Raw genomic sequence first — 16114 nt, 5'->3', positions numbered from 1 at the left:
TATGTTTCCCTTCATCTGACTGTTCACCCACTTCCTCTACCATATCCTTAATAAACTGGTAGATGTGTTTCCCTGACTTCTGTGAGCTGTTCCAGCAAATCAAAGCCAACAGTGGGACTGTTGGAACCTCCAATCTATAGCCAGTTGTTAGAAACACAGGTACTAACCGGGACTTGCAACTGACATCTAAAGTGTCTAGCGGGGGTAGAAGGCATCCAGGTAGATGGTGTCAGTGTTGAGATAAATTGTAGGACACCCAGCTGGTGTCAGAGATGCCCTGTTGGTGTTGGGAAAACCTCCACAGGTTTGTGACCTGAAGTGTCAGAAGTGAAGTTCTGCGTGAACAGTAAGGGAGACACAGAGGAAAGCGGCACATGTAGAGGAGAACTGGATTCTTCCCTACACTGGGGGAGGAAAACAGACTTTTTCCTTATAAGAACACTCCACTCAACAAGGGGATCATACCCAGTGTTTAAGAGCGCATAGTACTATACCAAGGGAAAACATATTCTTGGCCATCAAGCTAGTCTTGCTAAATTTTAAAAGAATTCACATCACAAAATATGTCTGTGACCACAAAAGAATTATGATAGAAACCAGTAACAGAAAAATGTCTGGGAAATCCACAAATATTTGGGAAATAATGACCTCCTTGTGACTAACCCTGGGACAAAGAAGAAATCTGAAATTGGGATGTATCCTGAACTGAATGAAAATGAAAACAGAACATTTCATAATTTGCCACCACAGCACGAGAAACTGAAAACCCCCCTGCAAAAGAGATAGCACTAGAACACCTATAAGTCTAAGGTATCTTTTTTTTGTTTGTTTGCTTGGGGGGCTGGACCAATCAGTGTGAACCTCCTGCTTATAATGGTATGTAAACTGGTAAGTGAGCTCATCGGGTCTGAGGCTTGCTTAGTCAGGTGAAGGCAGCACAGGGAAAGAAGGCAAGTTTCTTGAGATTATTTACAAATATCTGGTTATGATAAGCCAGTTGAGAATGTTATAACTGAGAACACAGTCCACTGGGAGCAGTTAGATTATGAAAGGCAATGTTTATAGATGAATTAAAAATAAATGGATAGTCTAACAGAAGTAGAGTATAAAATGGAAACAATGAGGGTGATAATACAGGAAGGGAATTACTGAGAACATGACTTCAAAGGTGGTACAATTACTGGAGATGATGACTTTGGGAGGTTAATGGGTAAGGAGAAAAGAAAAGGTAATTGAATGTACCAGTCAGCTTCCTAGAAGCTTTTCTATGGCAAACAAACAAACTCCTGCATTCTCATGGTCTTACAACAAACATTTTTTCTTCCTCATGTCCATCTATCACTTCTTGCTTGGTTCTGTCATTTAAGTCTGGGATTCAGGGTAAAACTTGAGTGTGTGTGGGATATACCATTCTAGCACCAGAGAGAAGAGAGGGTTGGGAGCAAACAAATCTTTTAAAGCTTACATTTACAATTAAAATATGACATTCTACTCACACCAAATTGGCCAAGCTATAAATTGGGCAAAAAGTATAATCCCCCCAAAGAGAAGGGTTCCCTAAGTCAAGAGGACAAAGGCCTACTCTCACAAGAGGGTGATAATTAGTTGGAAATGATATTACAATATATGACAGTACAGCTTCTAGCAGAAATAATTCTCCCTTCTTTGTTTACACAAAATACACTTACCTTTGTCCCAAAAGAAGAAAAAAAAAAAAAAACTACCCAGACACGTCTTCAGTCCCATATGAGGGTGACGCAGTAGTCTTGTGAGACTCTTTTTGCTTGAGAGCCTCCAGTGGAGTCCTTCCTCAACACACTAAGGTGGAACAGAGACAACCCCCAATAAACCCTCACATTCAGAAAACAGAAGAAAGGAGGGACCCAGTAGTCTCTGGTCCACAGCAAAAAAGGGTAGGAATGAGGAATGATCCTTTCCTCAGTTCTTGCTTTTTTTCCAGAGAACAGCTGTCTAGTCCCTTGTGCTCTGTGTTTCACTGTTCTGACTTGAGCTAACTACACCAGCTAGAGGATTAGAAACTCTGCCTTCCTCACATGTTTCCGCAGCCGCTTCCTTCCCATCAAACTGTACAGTCCCTAAGTTTATTGGTCACCGACAAGATCACTGTTTCCTTCTAATGCAAACCTGGTGCTCCCTCAACAGCGGGCTCTTTCTAAGTAGTACTTTATATGATCCCGAACAGCTACATTTTCCAGTAGCTACAACCATGTTTTCCAAGACATGCTGAACTCTTCAGATCCCCTTCACGATCCTTGAGTGTCTCAGGGTCCTCCAGCAGAGCCAGGCCTGTGCTTCCTGTTCACTAAGCCACCTTGCCTACGAGGAGCGATTCCACGGGAGACACTAATCAACTGCAGGCTTCTTCAAAGGACATCAGGCCATGTCTTTCGTTTAGACATTGCCATGATTTTGCATTTTAACTTGCTCTGGACCCTCCAATGTATTTTTTCTTTTAAATATCCATTTGTTTGTGACACAGAGAATGAGAGGGAGGGGTAGAGGGAGACGGAGAGAGGCTCTCAAGCAGACTCTGTCCTGAGCACAGAGCCAAATGCAGGGCTCAATCTCTCAACACTGAGATCATGACCTGAGCCAAAACCATGAGTCAGATACCTAACTGACTGTGCCACCCAGGTACCTGGACCCTCAACATATTTCTTTTCTTTTTTGTTTTTAAGTTTTTTTAAATTTATTTGACAGACAGAAATCACAAATAGGCAGAGAGGCAGGCAGAGAGAGAGGAAGGGAAGCAGGCTCCCCGCTGAGCAGAGATCTTGATGTGGGGCTTGATCCCAGGACCCTGGCGTCATGACCTGAGTGAAGGAAGAGGCTTTAACCAACCCACTGAGCCACCCAGGCACCCCAAGTATTTCTTTTTCTTTTTCTTTTTCTTTTTCTTTTTTAAGATTTTATTTATTTATTTGACAGAGAGAGATCACAAGTAGACAGAGAGGCAGGCAGAGAGAGAGGGGGAAGCAGGCTCCCTGCTAAGAAGAGAGCCCCATGCGGGACTCGATCCCAGGACCCTGAGATCATGACCTGAGCTGAAGGCAGTGGCTTAATCCACTGAGCCATCCAGGCGCCCACCCCCAGTATTTCTTAATGGTAAGTTTTACCAACTGGAGATGAGGCGCAGTTACATCCTTAAATCCTGCTTGCCAGTCAGCTTGTTCATTTCTGATGTCAGGTCTCTACTGTACTACTGTGTTAAATGCCGCTGAGAACGAAGCAGCATGTTCCTATCTTTTGCTTTCCTGATCTCTGAACTGGTGGAGGTTATATGCAGGCGTGATAACATTTGCAAAGGAAACATTTGCCAAGATCTAGAGACATTTATGTCATCATTGTGGTGGTTCTACTGGTATCTAGTGGGTACAGTCCAGCGGTGCTGCTAAATATCTTCCAGTGCACAGTACAGCTTCATGCATTGGAGCATTATCTGATCCACTGTCAACTGAACAATACTACTTATACCACGTAAACACCAATCAAAAGAAAGCAGACATGTCATATTAATACCAGATAGATTTCAGAGAAAATAAAGTTACTAAATAAAAAGGGGGACAATACATGGTGGTAAAAGTTCAATCAAGGTGACTTAGCAATCTTGAGTGCATATGCACCAAACAACAGCTGCAAAATATGTGATGCAGCAACTCACAGAAACTGACAAGAGAAACAGACGCAGTCACAGTTACAGCCCGAGACTTCAGTACGTGTCTCTCAAGAACTGCTAGAGTGATGATAGCAAATCAGCAGGACACTGATGAAATTCACACACACACCCCAAGTCACAGGATCTCATCAGCTTTTTGGCAACACCAGCCAGACATAGGAGATGACACATTGTTTTGAGGAACACATGCCAGGACAGATCATATTCTGGGTCATAAAACCCCCTTCCACAAAATTAGAAGAATGGTATCATTGACTGTGTTCACTGACCACAATGGAATCCAACTACAAATCAAAACCAGAAAGCTAACAGGAAAATTTCCGAACACTTAGACACTATAAACAACTTACCTTCCAATAATCCACAGGTCAAAGAGGAAGACTCAAGAGAAATACACAGGCTGAAAGAAAATGAATATACAACATGTCATAATCTGTGAGGTGTAACTAAAGCAGCACTGAGAGGGAAATTGATAGTACTCAATGTTTACACTAGAAAAGGGGGAAAATAATCCATGAATAATCTAAATTGCAGTTAAGAAATCAGAGCGGAAAAAAATAAACACAAACCAAGCAGAAGGAAGGAAATAATAAAGGCAAGAACAAAAATAAGTAAAACTGAAAACAGGAAAACAACAGAGAAATTAAGAGCTGACTCACTAAAAAAAAAAAAAAAAAAAAAAAAAAAAAAAAAAAAAATCAATAAAATCCACAATTCACTATCAAAGCTACCAAAGAAAATAAAACATAAATTACTTGTAGCAAATTAAACAGGGAGCCTGCAGACATCAAAAGGATTAGTAAGGGACAAATACAAAACTCTACACACATATACTTGAAAACTTAGCTGAAATGCAACAATTACTCTGCACATACACCACAAATAACCCATGCAAAATAGGTAATAGGAATACTTTGAACTGCAATTGCAAAGCAAATGTGTAATCTCAGAATACCCTCCCAAAAAATAAACCTGCAGGGGCACCTGGTTGGCTCAGTGGGTTAAGCCTCTGCCTTCAGCTCAGGTCATGGTCTTGGGGTCCTAGGATTGAGCCTCGCATCGGGCTCTCTGCTCAGTGGGGAGCCTGCCTCCCCCCCTCTCTCTGCCTGACTCTCTGCCTACTTGTGATCTCTCTCTCTGTCAAATAAATAAATACAAAAGAAATTGTTGCATTACAGGGATTTAAAAAATAATAATAATAAAATAAACCTGCAGGCACAGTGAGTGGTGAGAGTTTAGTTAATATTGCTGCCTCGTTATCCATTTTGTGGGGCCAGGTGGCCTGTAGGGACCTTGAACTGACACTAGCTCCTCCCTTGAGCACATGCCCTAGATAACAGCCCACAGAGTCACGGGCAATCGTTGGTTCCAGATAAACTCTTCCAGCCATCCCTATGATAACCATTCTCCTGCACCTCCTAGGGACTTCCCTTTGGCCCCTGTAGATAAGACTCCTTCCCACCCCCAAAAGCTTACCAAAACCCTGCTGTGTTTGGTTTGAATTGACCAATGTGGTCTTACCCCAGAACCCCAAAGCATTCCACTGAGGGACACTAATAAAGGCATGTGGCCTAGGTCCTGGCCTAAGGTCGCTTTCTGCGTGCTGCCATAACCTCCTCACATGACCCCTACAGGTGTACAGAAAAGCTCCCCCAGATCTGTGAGTAGCAAACTTAACTCAATTCACTTTCCCTTATAATCTGTTACTGAACCATGGCTCACCATCTCACATCGAGGGCTCTACTAAACAAATGTTAATACAACCAAGTCACAACAGCAACACAATAGACAATTCTATCAAACTTACAGATAATCAACAAATTTAACACAATTTCTTTCAGAAAATAGAAGGGAAGTCAATACTTTTCCCAACTAAATTTCCAAGGCCGGTATTAGCACGATACCAAAACTACACAAAAACATTAAGGGGGAACAAAAGATAACTACCAACTAAATCCCAAATGAAGATGCAGAAATTCTTAGCAAAATATTAGCCATAGAAATCAACAATACAGGGGATTGTACACCATGACCAAACTGGTTTGAGGGACAGAGGGCAGTTTCAAATTCCAGTCAGTGTAACCCACCATGTCTGTTAACAGGCTGGAGAAGAAAAATCACAGATCCTGTCAACTGATACCGAAAAAGCATTTGACAAAATTCAATATCCATTTACAATATAAGCTTTCAGAAAACTAGGAACAGAAGGACATTTCCTCCACTCAATAAAGAACTCCTACAAAAAACTTAGAGCACACATCATACTTCATGGTGAAAGACTGAAGGCTTTGCCTGCAGAGACTGGGAACAAGGCAAGGATGTCTACTCTCACCATCGATATTTGACATGTTACTAGAAGTTCAAGCCAGTGAAGCAAGGGAAGAGGAATAAACAAAAGTGATGGAGAAAAGGAGGATAAAATATTGTGTCCATTTGCAGAAGCCATCATGGTTGTGGTAGGCTGAATAACACCCCCACCCTAAAGGAAGGGCGTGTCCTCATGCCTGTAACATGGGAGGGTAACCATAAACGTTGTAAGGGAGATGCAGATGTGCTCTGGTGAAGATCGTGAGATGGGAGATTTTCCGGGATGGTCTGGTAACCGCAGAATGGTCCCGAGGGTCCGTATAAGAAGAATGCAGGTAGAGTTAGCCACGCAGAAGTCGGTGAAGTGATGGAAACCAAGGGGCAGAGCTGAACAAGCCCTAAGATGCTAGTCTGCCGGCTTCTGAAGATGGAGGAAGGGGACCAAGAGGCAGAGGATGTCAGCATTCCGGATGTGGGAAGGTAAGGACAGAAATTCTGACCTGCAATATCTAGAAGGAGCACAGTGCTCTGGTTCCATAATGTAGAACAGGCCTCCGGAACTGTAAGAGAATAAACTTGTCAGTTTAAGTTGTTCAGGTCGTGGTAATTTGTCACAACATCAACAGGAACATGTCTGAAGTTGTATATGTAGAAAATCCAAAGGAATGTACAAAAATGTGTAGAAAAACTAAAATTTGCAAGGTGTTGAATACGAAAGCATGCAAACATCTTTGGCATTTCTGTATACTAGCAGTTTATACCTTGAAACTGAAATAAAAAATACAGTAGTACATGCAGAATTGCTCAAGGAAGAAAAAGTAGAATACGAAGAGATGTTCCAGGGCAGGGTCCCCTGGATCTGAAAGATACCGGTCACTGGGAAATGGCAGAGGGACCCAGGGCATTTGGTAATGCGGATTATCCCCTTGTCAGAAACTACAGTTGGAATCTCAGTGACTGTCTTACATCATTATATTTTCATTTACTTCACCGTGTGTTTGTTAACCTCCACACACTTGATTTTCAAGCACCTGACCATGGCCAACCCTCAGTAAGAGATTTCACTTAACCATCTGGCCTTTCAAGTTATTTAAGACCTGAAAGAACTCTTCATATTTTGTACCCACTTTCTTCCTGTCCCTGCCTTACATTCATTTTCATGTCACAAAAGTCACAAAGCATCCCACTGATTTGTGTATCCCTTGCAAAATGGAAAAAATGTAAACTAAACATATAACCTGGGTCACAATGTGTGGAAGGAAAATTGTATTTTTAAAAATGGGGGGAGGTTACCTGGGTGGCTCACTCACTTAAGGTCTGCCTTAGGCTCAGGTCACAATCCCTTGGGATCAAGCCCCACAGAGGGCTCCTGGCTCAGTGGGAAATCTTCTTTTCCCTCTCCCTCTGCCTACTGTCTCCCTGTCCCCCCTGCTTGTTCTGTCAAATAAATAAAATCTAAAAACACATTTTACTACAATTGAAAAGGGATCATGTAACATATTACTTAAGACCCTAATTCAAAGTTGAACTTTTAAAATCATTTGGAAATTTGCTTCTAGTAATATTTATTATCTAATAAACATTTCCAAACAACTTGCATTAAACCTATGTAAAATACCTTAAGGCAATTTATCTAAATAGTATTTTATAAGCATTTTCAACAACTGTATCATATAATGGAACCTATGTGTAAAGGAGGAAAGAGAATGTAATAAATTATTAGCATGAAGAAAATCTTGTCTTTCCCAACCAAGAAATCAGGAATTTCAAGAGTAAATATTCAGTGTTTTACTACAATGGTTGACTACTGACACTTTTTTGTTTTTAGGATTTTATTTGAGAGAGACAGCATGAGTGGGGAGGATCAGAGGGAGAAGCAGACTCCCCACTGAGCAGGGAGTCCAACATGGGACTTGATCCTGGGATTCCAGAATCATGACCTGAGCTGAAGGGGGTAGCTCAACCAACTGAGTCATCCAGGCACCCCGACTACTGACACTTTTAAAGCTCACTACACCCTCTCTTCTGCCCATTTGGGCAAGGTGATAAAAGCCTGGGTGCTCCCTCCTTTGATGCCAGCTGGAAGGTCAAACCACAGCAGGCACCTTCACCCAATCCCCATCCCACCCAGTAACCACAGTTAATACACCAAACAGGTCACCGTTTCCTGTTCTCCCAAGTCATTCTTGGATCACCTTGGCAGTCTACTGTGAAATCTTCATCAGGTAACACATGTTCTCATAATGCTTTTAGAGCACGGCATCACTAGTCTTGATAGCCAAAGCCAACTTTGGTTAGGGTTCCACCTGTTCCACTGGGTGGCCACAAGTGCACATCAACAAGAAGTGTACTGGGGGGTGTATACATGAAATTTCTAGTTTCTCTATCAAACAATTGTTCCCATTATACACTGTTCATCCTAAATTTTTTCATGGGTGCTCCAAGCTCAAAATAGATTATTTTTAGCCCAATTTCTGAACTTATTTTATTTCTGGATTTTTCATGCTTACTATCTTCCTATTTTCACTTTATTTAAATTGAGGTGTATATCATGGGTTTTATTTGGGCACATCATACATGAAGATATATAATCATACGGTGAATATTCATGAGTGGGAAGGCAGGTTTTAGGGAATCAGAGCGTTGAACTTGCATTGCTATGCCTTTTCCTCACTGCCACATAAATATCCTGGGGCAGAGTATGCAGAGAATAACTCTAGTGTAACGTGGGAACATATAATCCCCAAACCGTTCTTTGATCCCATCATGGATCGGGATGGAGGGTTCTGTCAAATAAATGTCAAATAAACACCCAGTGAAGCAGGTCCCTTCATATTATGAGTCCTCCTCAGAGACCATCAGGAAGGGCCTACAAGGAAGGTTTAAAATCAAGAGATTTCAAACTTCAGGTTGAAACTCATAAATAGTAATGCAGCATTTTCAACAAGTAAGTATCTTATATACAGAAAATAATGAGCTACTTCCATTCGTCCTTGTTTCCATGATACAGGAATTTTAACATTTTTTGACATAATTATTCTGCAGTAACATTTCAGGTTAATTGCAGAGAACTAAAGACTTAATTATTCCACTTATTCTTGGATTCTCTGGCATGGGTATGTCAACTGGTCAAAACATGTATCGGATTTGTAAGACTTCTCCCCGGTACGACTTCACTGGTGAATCCTGAGGACACACAGTTCCTTAAAGGCATTTCTGCATTTGGCATATTTGTTGTAGTTTCCCCTGGACAAATTCTCTCATTACTTCAGAAGTCTGAACATTTGATGAAATTTGATGATGACATTCTTCACATTTATAAGTTAGCTCTCCAATATAAATTCTCTGATGTTCCACAGTTTTGACGCTGGGGCAAAAGCCTTAGCATACACATTATTTTTGTGTGGTTTCTCTGACAGATGTAGACTCTGACTTCATTGTGAGGCCCAGATAAGAGCTCCGCCACACTTACATGGTTGCCCTTCAACATGGACTCTGTTGTTGCAAAGTATCTGGAACTCATGGTAAGGGCTCTGCCGCACTCGTTGCATTCATAATGTATTGCTCTAGTATATTCCCCAAATTTTTGATCTTTGGGTAAAATCCTTGCCACACATGCTACCTTTGTGTGGTTTCTCTACCGGGTATTAACTCATATCTAGTGAAGAGTACTAATTTAAAACTTTGTCACACTTGTTACACTTGTAAATATGAACTATTCGGTGAACCCTGAGTTTAAAGCAATACCTAAAAGCCTTGCCATGTTCAGTACATTTGCAAGGTTCTCTCTAGTATGGATTATCTGATGACTGGTAAGGTGTGACCCTCCAGTGAAAGCTTTGCAACACACAGGGCATTTGTAAGTTTTCTCTCCAGAATGGATTCTTTGGTGAATCCTGAGGTCAGACCATTGTCTGAAAGCCTTGCCACATTCAATACATTCGTACGGTTTTTCTCCAGTATGAATTCTTTCATGAAGACTAAGGTGTGAACCCCTCCTAAAACCCTTGCCACACTCATTACATTTGTAAGGTCTCACACCTGTATGGATTCTCCAGAGATTTACAAGGTGTGAATTTTGACTGAAGACCTTGCCACACTCTTTACAATTTGTAAGGTTTCTTTCCAGTATGGATACTCTGATGAAGTGCTAGGCGTGAATTTTGACTGAAAACTTTGCCACATACATTACATTCTTTTCTGTATGGATTATCTGATGTGTACTGAGGTGTTAGCCCTGAGTAAAAGCTTTGCCACACTCATTGCATTTGAAAGGTTGAATGAATGTCCAGAATGAATCCTGATGTCAGACCACTGTCGAAAGGTCTTGCCACATTCAGCACATGCATATGGTTTCTCTCCAGTATGATTTCTTCCATGATGCCTAAGGTGTGAATGCCTGGTAAAGGTCATGCCACATTCACTACATCAGTGAGGTTTCTCTCCAGTATGGATTACCTGACGGTAAGTTGGGCTTGACTGCACACCAAAGGCTTTACCACATTCACTACATTTATACGGTTTCTCCCCAGTATGGATTCTCCAATGTCTTGCTAGGTGTGAATTTTGACTGAAGACCTTCCCATATATATCACATTTATGTGGTTTCTCTGCTGTATGGATTATCTGATGTCTAGTGAGGTGTGAGCCCTGAGTAAGGACTTTGCCACACTCGTGGCATTTGAAAGGTTTCTCTCCAGCATGAAATTCTTTGGCAGATCATGATGTTAGACCATTGTCTAAAGGCCTTGCCACATTCAGTACATTTGTATGGTTTCTTTCCAGTATGACTTCTCTCATGATGCCTAAGGTGTGAAGCCTTGATAAAAGCCTTGCCACATTCATTACATTTATGAGGTTTCTCTCCAGTGTGGATAATCTGATGGCTTATCAGGCTTGAACGCACAACGAAAGCTTTGCTGCACACATTACATTGTATGGCAATGACTCAGTATGACTTTTTTGATAGTCAACCACGCTTGAATTCTGGGTAAAAGCTTTACCACACCCATTACATTTGTGTGGTCTTTCTCCACTATGAATACTGTGATGTTTTACCAGCTTCAAACTTTGGCAAAAACCCTTGATACATTCATTACATCGGTAAGGTTTCTCTCCATTATGATTTACCTGATGGTCTGTCAGGCTTGAGCGCACACTAAAGGCTTTGCCACACTCAGTATGTTTGTAAGGTTTCTCTCCACTGATTTGCAAGGTGTGAGTTTTGACTAAAGGCTTTGTCACATTCATTACATTTGTAAGGTTTTTCTCCAGTATGGATTCTCTGATGACTTTCCAGGTGTGAATTTTGACTGAAGACTTTCCCACATACATTGCATTTATATGGTTTCTCTCCTGTATGGATTATCTGATGTCTAGTGAGGTGTGAGCCCTGATTAAAGGTTTTGCCACAGTCATGACATCTGTAGGGTTTCTCCCTATGTGCTTTCTGCTCTTGTGCCTGTGTCGAAGGGTAAATAAAATCTCTCCCATGTTTCTTAGCAATGCCGGACCACAGGAGGAATTATCTGAGATAGTGTAGCTGAGGAACCATTGGTGACAGACTTCTCAACTTCATTACATTCATAGTTTTCCCTTCAGTTTGAAACATGTGTAGTTCACCCCAAAAACTTAATCCAAGCCTACTTATAACATGCTTGTTTCCTGCATCACTTCTACCATGCTGATCTCGTCTATTAGTTAGACTGTGTTTATGGATCACAGACATTTCTTTGTAATTTATGTTCTCATCTCTCCACTGCCACTTAAAGTCATGCATATTTTCTTGGATTTCCCTGAAGTAAAAATCTTTGATTTCATGGCCTTCATCCCTTTCCAACATCACTGTTTGGAATAATTCTCCTGTATTATTGTTCTCCTTTAATTGTAATTTCTTGATCACATGTGTAGGAGAGACATCTATAAGATGCAAAGAGCCATAGGTATCCTATTAATTACAACTCACAAATAAACGTTACATGTTAAAAACACAGTATTACAACAAAAGTAATACTTCTACTGAACAGTTATAAAACTTCCCACAATCTTCAAAATTTTCGGAAGACTAAAGGAAAAGGATTTTTTTTCTTTTTGCTAAAGAAAGAGTGCTCAACTGTAAGACAAATTAATTTTAGGAGAGCCTAGTTTCAAACATCCAATGACAAAAACACTCATGCTGTACATACAAAATTATGTTAGCTCTCAAAGAAAGGGTATTTTTGCGGCACCTGGGTGGCTCAGTGTGTTAAGCCTCTACCTTAGGGTCCTGGGATCGAGCCCCGCATTGGGCTCTCTGCTCAGCAGGGAGCCGGCTTCCCTTCTCTCTCTGCCTGCCTCTCTGCCTACTTGTGATCTCTGTCTGTCAAATGAACAAATAAAATCTTTTTTAAAAATTAATTAATTAATTAATTAATTAATTTTAAAAAGGGTATTTTTCTTTCTTTTTTAATTCCAGTGTAGTTAACATACAGTGTTATACAGCTTCAGTGTACAATATGGTGACTCAACCATTCCATCCACCACCCTGTGCTCCTTACAAGTACCCTCCTTAATCCTCATCACCTGTTAAACCCAGCACCCCCTCAACGCCCCTCTGGTAACCATCAGTTTGTTCTCTATAGTTAAGAGTCTGTTTCTTGTCTGTCTCTTTTCCTCTTTTTCCCCCTTTGCTTGTTTGCCTTGTTTCTTAAATTCTGCATATGAGTGAAATCATATGGTATTTGTCTTTCTCTGGCAGACTGATTTCATTTAGCATCACATTCTCCAGCTCCATCCATGCTGTTGCAAATGGCAAGACTTCATTCTTTTTGTGGCTGAATAGTATTCCACTATATGTATATCTTCTTCATCCATTCATCTATCGACAGACACGTGGGCCACTGCCATAATTTGGCTATTGTAAATAATGCTGCTATCAACAGAGGGGTACAGCTATCCCTTTGAATTAGTGTTTTGTAATTTTTGTATAAACATCCAGTAATGTACTTGATGGATCTTAGTAGTTCTATTTTTGACTTTTTGAGGAACCTCCATATGCTTTCCCAGAGTGGCTGCACCAGAGCATATTCCCACCAACAGTGCAAGAAGGTTCATTTTTCTCCACATCCTCCCCACCACTTGCTGTAAGATAGTGCATTTTTCCACCATGACCCCAAAGCACATACTAGTTGGCAGTAAATATATGTCTTATAACTGAGAAAAAAATATTATATATAATTTTCTATATACTTGTATATAAATAAATGCTGAAGAATATATAGCATATTACAATGGTAAGTAATCTAAAACAAGCTCATCTAATGAATAATCTAAATAAATGGCAACCCAGAATTGCAAAACAAATATAGCATTGAGAAAATTAAGAATTTTTTTAAAGATTTATTTATTTGAGAAAGAACACAGAGGGAGAGTGAAAGGGAGAAGGAGACTCCCTACTAAGCAGAGAGCCCAATGACAGCTTGATCCCTGAGATCATGACGATCATGACCTGACCTCAAGGCAGACACTTAACTTACTGAGCCAGCCAGGTGCCCCAGAAAATGAAAATTTTAATAAAACAATGTTTACAAAATGAAATTTTATAAATACTTGTTATAAAATTATCTGTACCCATGAAATATAGGCATTTTACAACATTAACCAGTGGCATATGTCAGCTATAGTGCATAAAACATCTGTAAATCACAATAAAAATTAATAAAATATTTTAGTAACCCTTGATAACACCAGAAATAAATAGTAAGCAACCATATTATAGAAAATTATAGTCTATGGAGCTTTAAATATTTCCCCTCTAGAATGAAAAAAACAAAAACAAAAACAAAAACAGGGCACCTGGGTGGCTCAGTTGGTTAAGCATCCGACTCTTGGTTTCGGTTCAGGTCATGATCTCAGGTTGTGGGATTGAGCCCTGAGGCTCCATGCTCAGTGCAGAGTCTGCTTACAAATCTCTCCCTTTGCCTGTGCCACTCCCCCACTCATATTTATTTATTAAGATAAATAAATAAAATAATTTTTAAAAAAGAAAGACTTTTATTCTAGAAAGAGCCACAATATTAAAACTGGAAACTATGTTGAGGCCACTGACTTCTAAAATACCAGATGAGAAAAATACATTATACAGGGATTGGAGATAGAAGTCAGAAGTCACAATTATGATTTCCTGCATGCAGTTATGTAACAGACAAGCAACAGAGCAATCTCCTACCTACGCAGCGCCCTCTAGTTATCCGGTTCATTGTTCCCAAATATATGTAGCTCAGAGTGTATTCTTTTTCTTTTTAATTTATTGAGATCAAAAATAAAACTGTTGAGAACTGCAAAATGAAAACATACAGAATATAATGCAAAGGGGTAGCTCATAATAAACATGACAAAGTTGTTATCTTCTATTAAACAGAAGTAACTTTGGAGTGTACCATCTAACTTCACTAATTTGTATTTTCTAAAAGATTTTGTTTATTTTGAGAGAGTGTGCACCAGAGAGAGCTGGGAGAGAGGCAGTGGGAGAGGGAGAATCACAAGCAGACTCGCTGAGCACGGGGCCCAATGTGGGGCTTGTGAGGTCATGACCTGAGCTGAAAGCAAGAGTCAGATGCTTAACCGATTGCACCACCAAAGACTGAGTAATATATGAACAAGGAGAAAAAGTTCCTCCAAGAGCTAAGAAGCCTTTGTTTTCCCACAGAACTGTCCTAGTGCGGAGTTTCTCAGACACTATTAATGCTGCGGCCTCTGCTCTGCCCTTCTGCGTTCCCACTCATCACACGTTCCCACCTGTTTGGTTTTATGCTATTTGCTCTCGGCCCTCCACAGTCTAGGGCTCTTTCCCTTGTTCCCAAAAGGACATAATATTCAGGTCAAAAACAGAAATTCCCGTTTATAAGAAGAAAAGAACATGAACATGAGGTGCTATGGCTTTTCCAGGATCCCAGCTCTTTGTTCAGCTGAGAGAGGATATCACAGATGGATCTAGAACAAATGCTTCACAAATTCCTCCACTGCTTGCCTCCTACGTGTGTAGGAAACAGTATAACATGCAGATTTACAGCTATTTTCCAAACTACTGAGCCAAAAGCACAGGGGAAGAAAACAGGAAACTAGAGATTTTAAAAGTTTGCCATCTAGTTTTATGCATTCTTAAACTCTAGAACAACCCCTGAAGAAAGAGAAAAGTAGAAATCCAGATGCCACATTATGAGGCTTTTTATTTCTGAGTCAATAGGGCTTCAATCTAGTCAAGCAGGGGAGGGTGTCCCAAAAGACAAACAAGGGAAAATGCAAAAATACCCAAGGGAGGCCCCCCACTTCTGGAGGGACATTTTCCTCACCCAGGGAGACTAGGTTCCAGTAGTTCTCCACCATCATGTCCCTGTACAAGGCCCTCTGGGCAGGGTCCAGGCACTCCCACTCCTCCTGAGAGAATTGGATGGCCACATCCCTGAAGGTCAACAGTTCCTGAAATGAAAACACATTTCACCAAAAGGCCATGGGAAAGCTCTTCACACAAAATGAGAAAAGTCTAAGTAACAATTTGATAAAGTGAGTGTTCAACAGATCCATGCTAAGGTATTCTGAGCAATTTATGTGTCTCTAATTTTAATTTCTTATGCATTCCCCAAAGAGATTATGATGCCCTCCAAGTAAGTGTGGATTTCTCATTTCTGTGGACAACACATGACATGAAGCATACACATAAAAAGTCAGTACTGCGGGTGCCTGGGTGGCTCAGTGGGTTAAACCGCTGCCTTCGGCTCAGGTCATGATCTCAGGGTCCTGGGATCGAGTCCCGCATCGGGCTCTCTGCTCAGCAGGGAGCCTGCTTCCTCCTCTCTCTCTGCCTACGTGTGATCTCTCTCTGTCAAATAAATAAGTAAAATCTTTAAAAAAAAAAAGTCAGTACTGCGTTGTCTTTACAAAGTGTTACATATTACGCTCTAGATGCTGAGTGCTATCTAGATGAGTAAGAACACGACTGCTATCTTCAGATAACAAAATCCACAGTGGCTTTAAATAGAAGTCAGAATCTAAAAACCGTTTTGAGGATAACAATGGTAATAACTTAGAAATTTGGTTTTTTTTAAAGATTTTATTTATTAGACAGAGAAAGTG

The 16114-nt window shown here is 40.6% G+C and overlaps 1 pseudogene; it reads right to left on the bottom strand.

The window, feature by feature from the left end:
- Positions 1 to 9719: 9719 nt before the first annotated feature.
- LOC116580051 lies at positions 9720 to 15466 on the bottom strand (annotated as a pseudogene).
- Between the last annotated feature and the right edge of the window lie 648 nt (positions 15467 to 16114).

Source organism: Mustela erminea, chromosome 19 (assembly GCF_009829155.1).
Source record: "Mustela erminea isolate mMusErm1 chromosome 19, mMusErm1.Pri, whole genome shotgun sequence".
NCBI classification, from domain to species: domain Eukaryota; kingdom Metazoa; phylum Chordata; class Mammalia; order Carnivora; family Mustelidae; genus Mustela; species Mustela erminea.
This window is presented reverse-complemented; position numbering and strand designations above follow the sequence as displayed.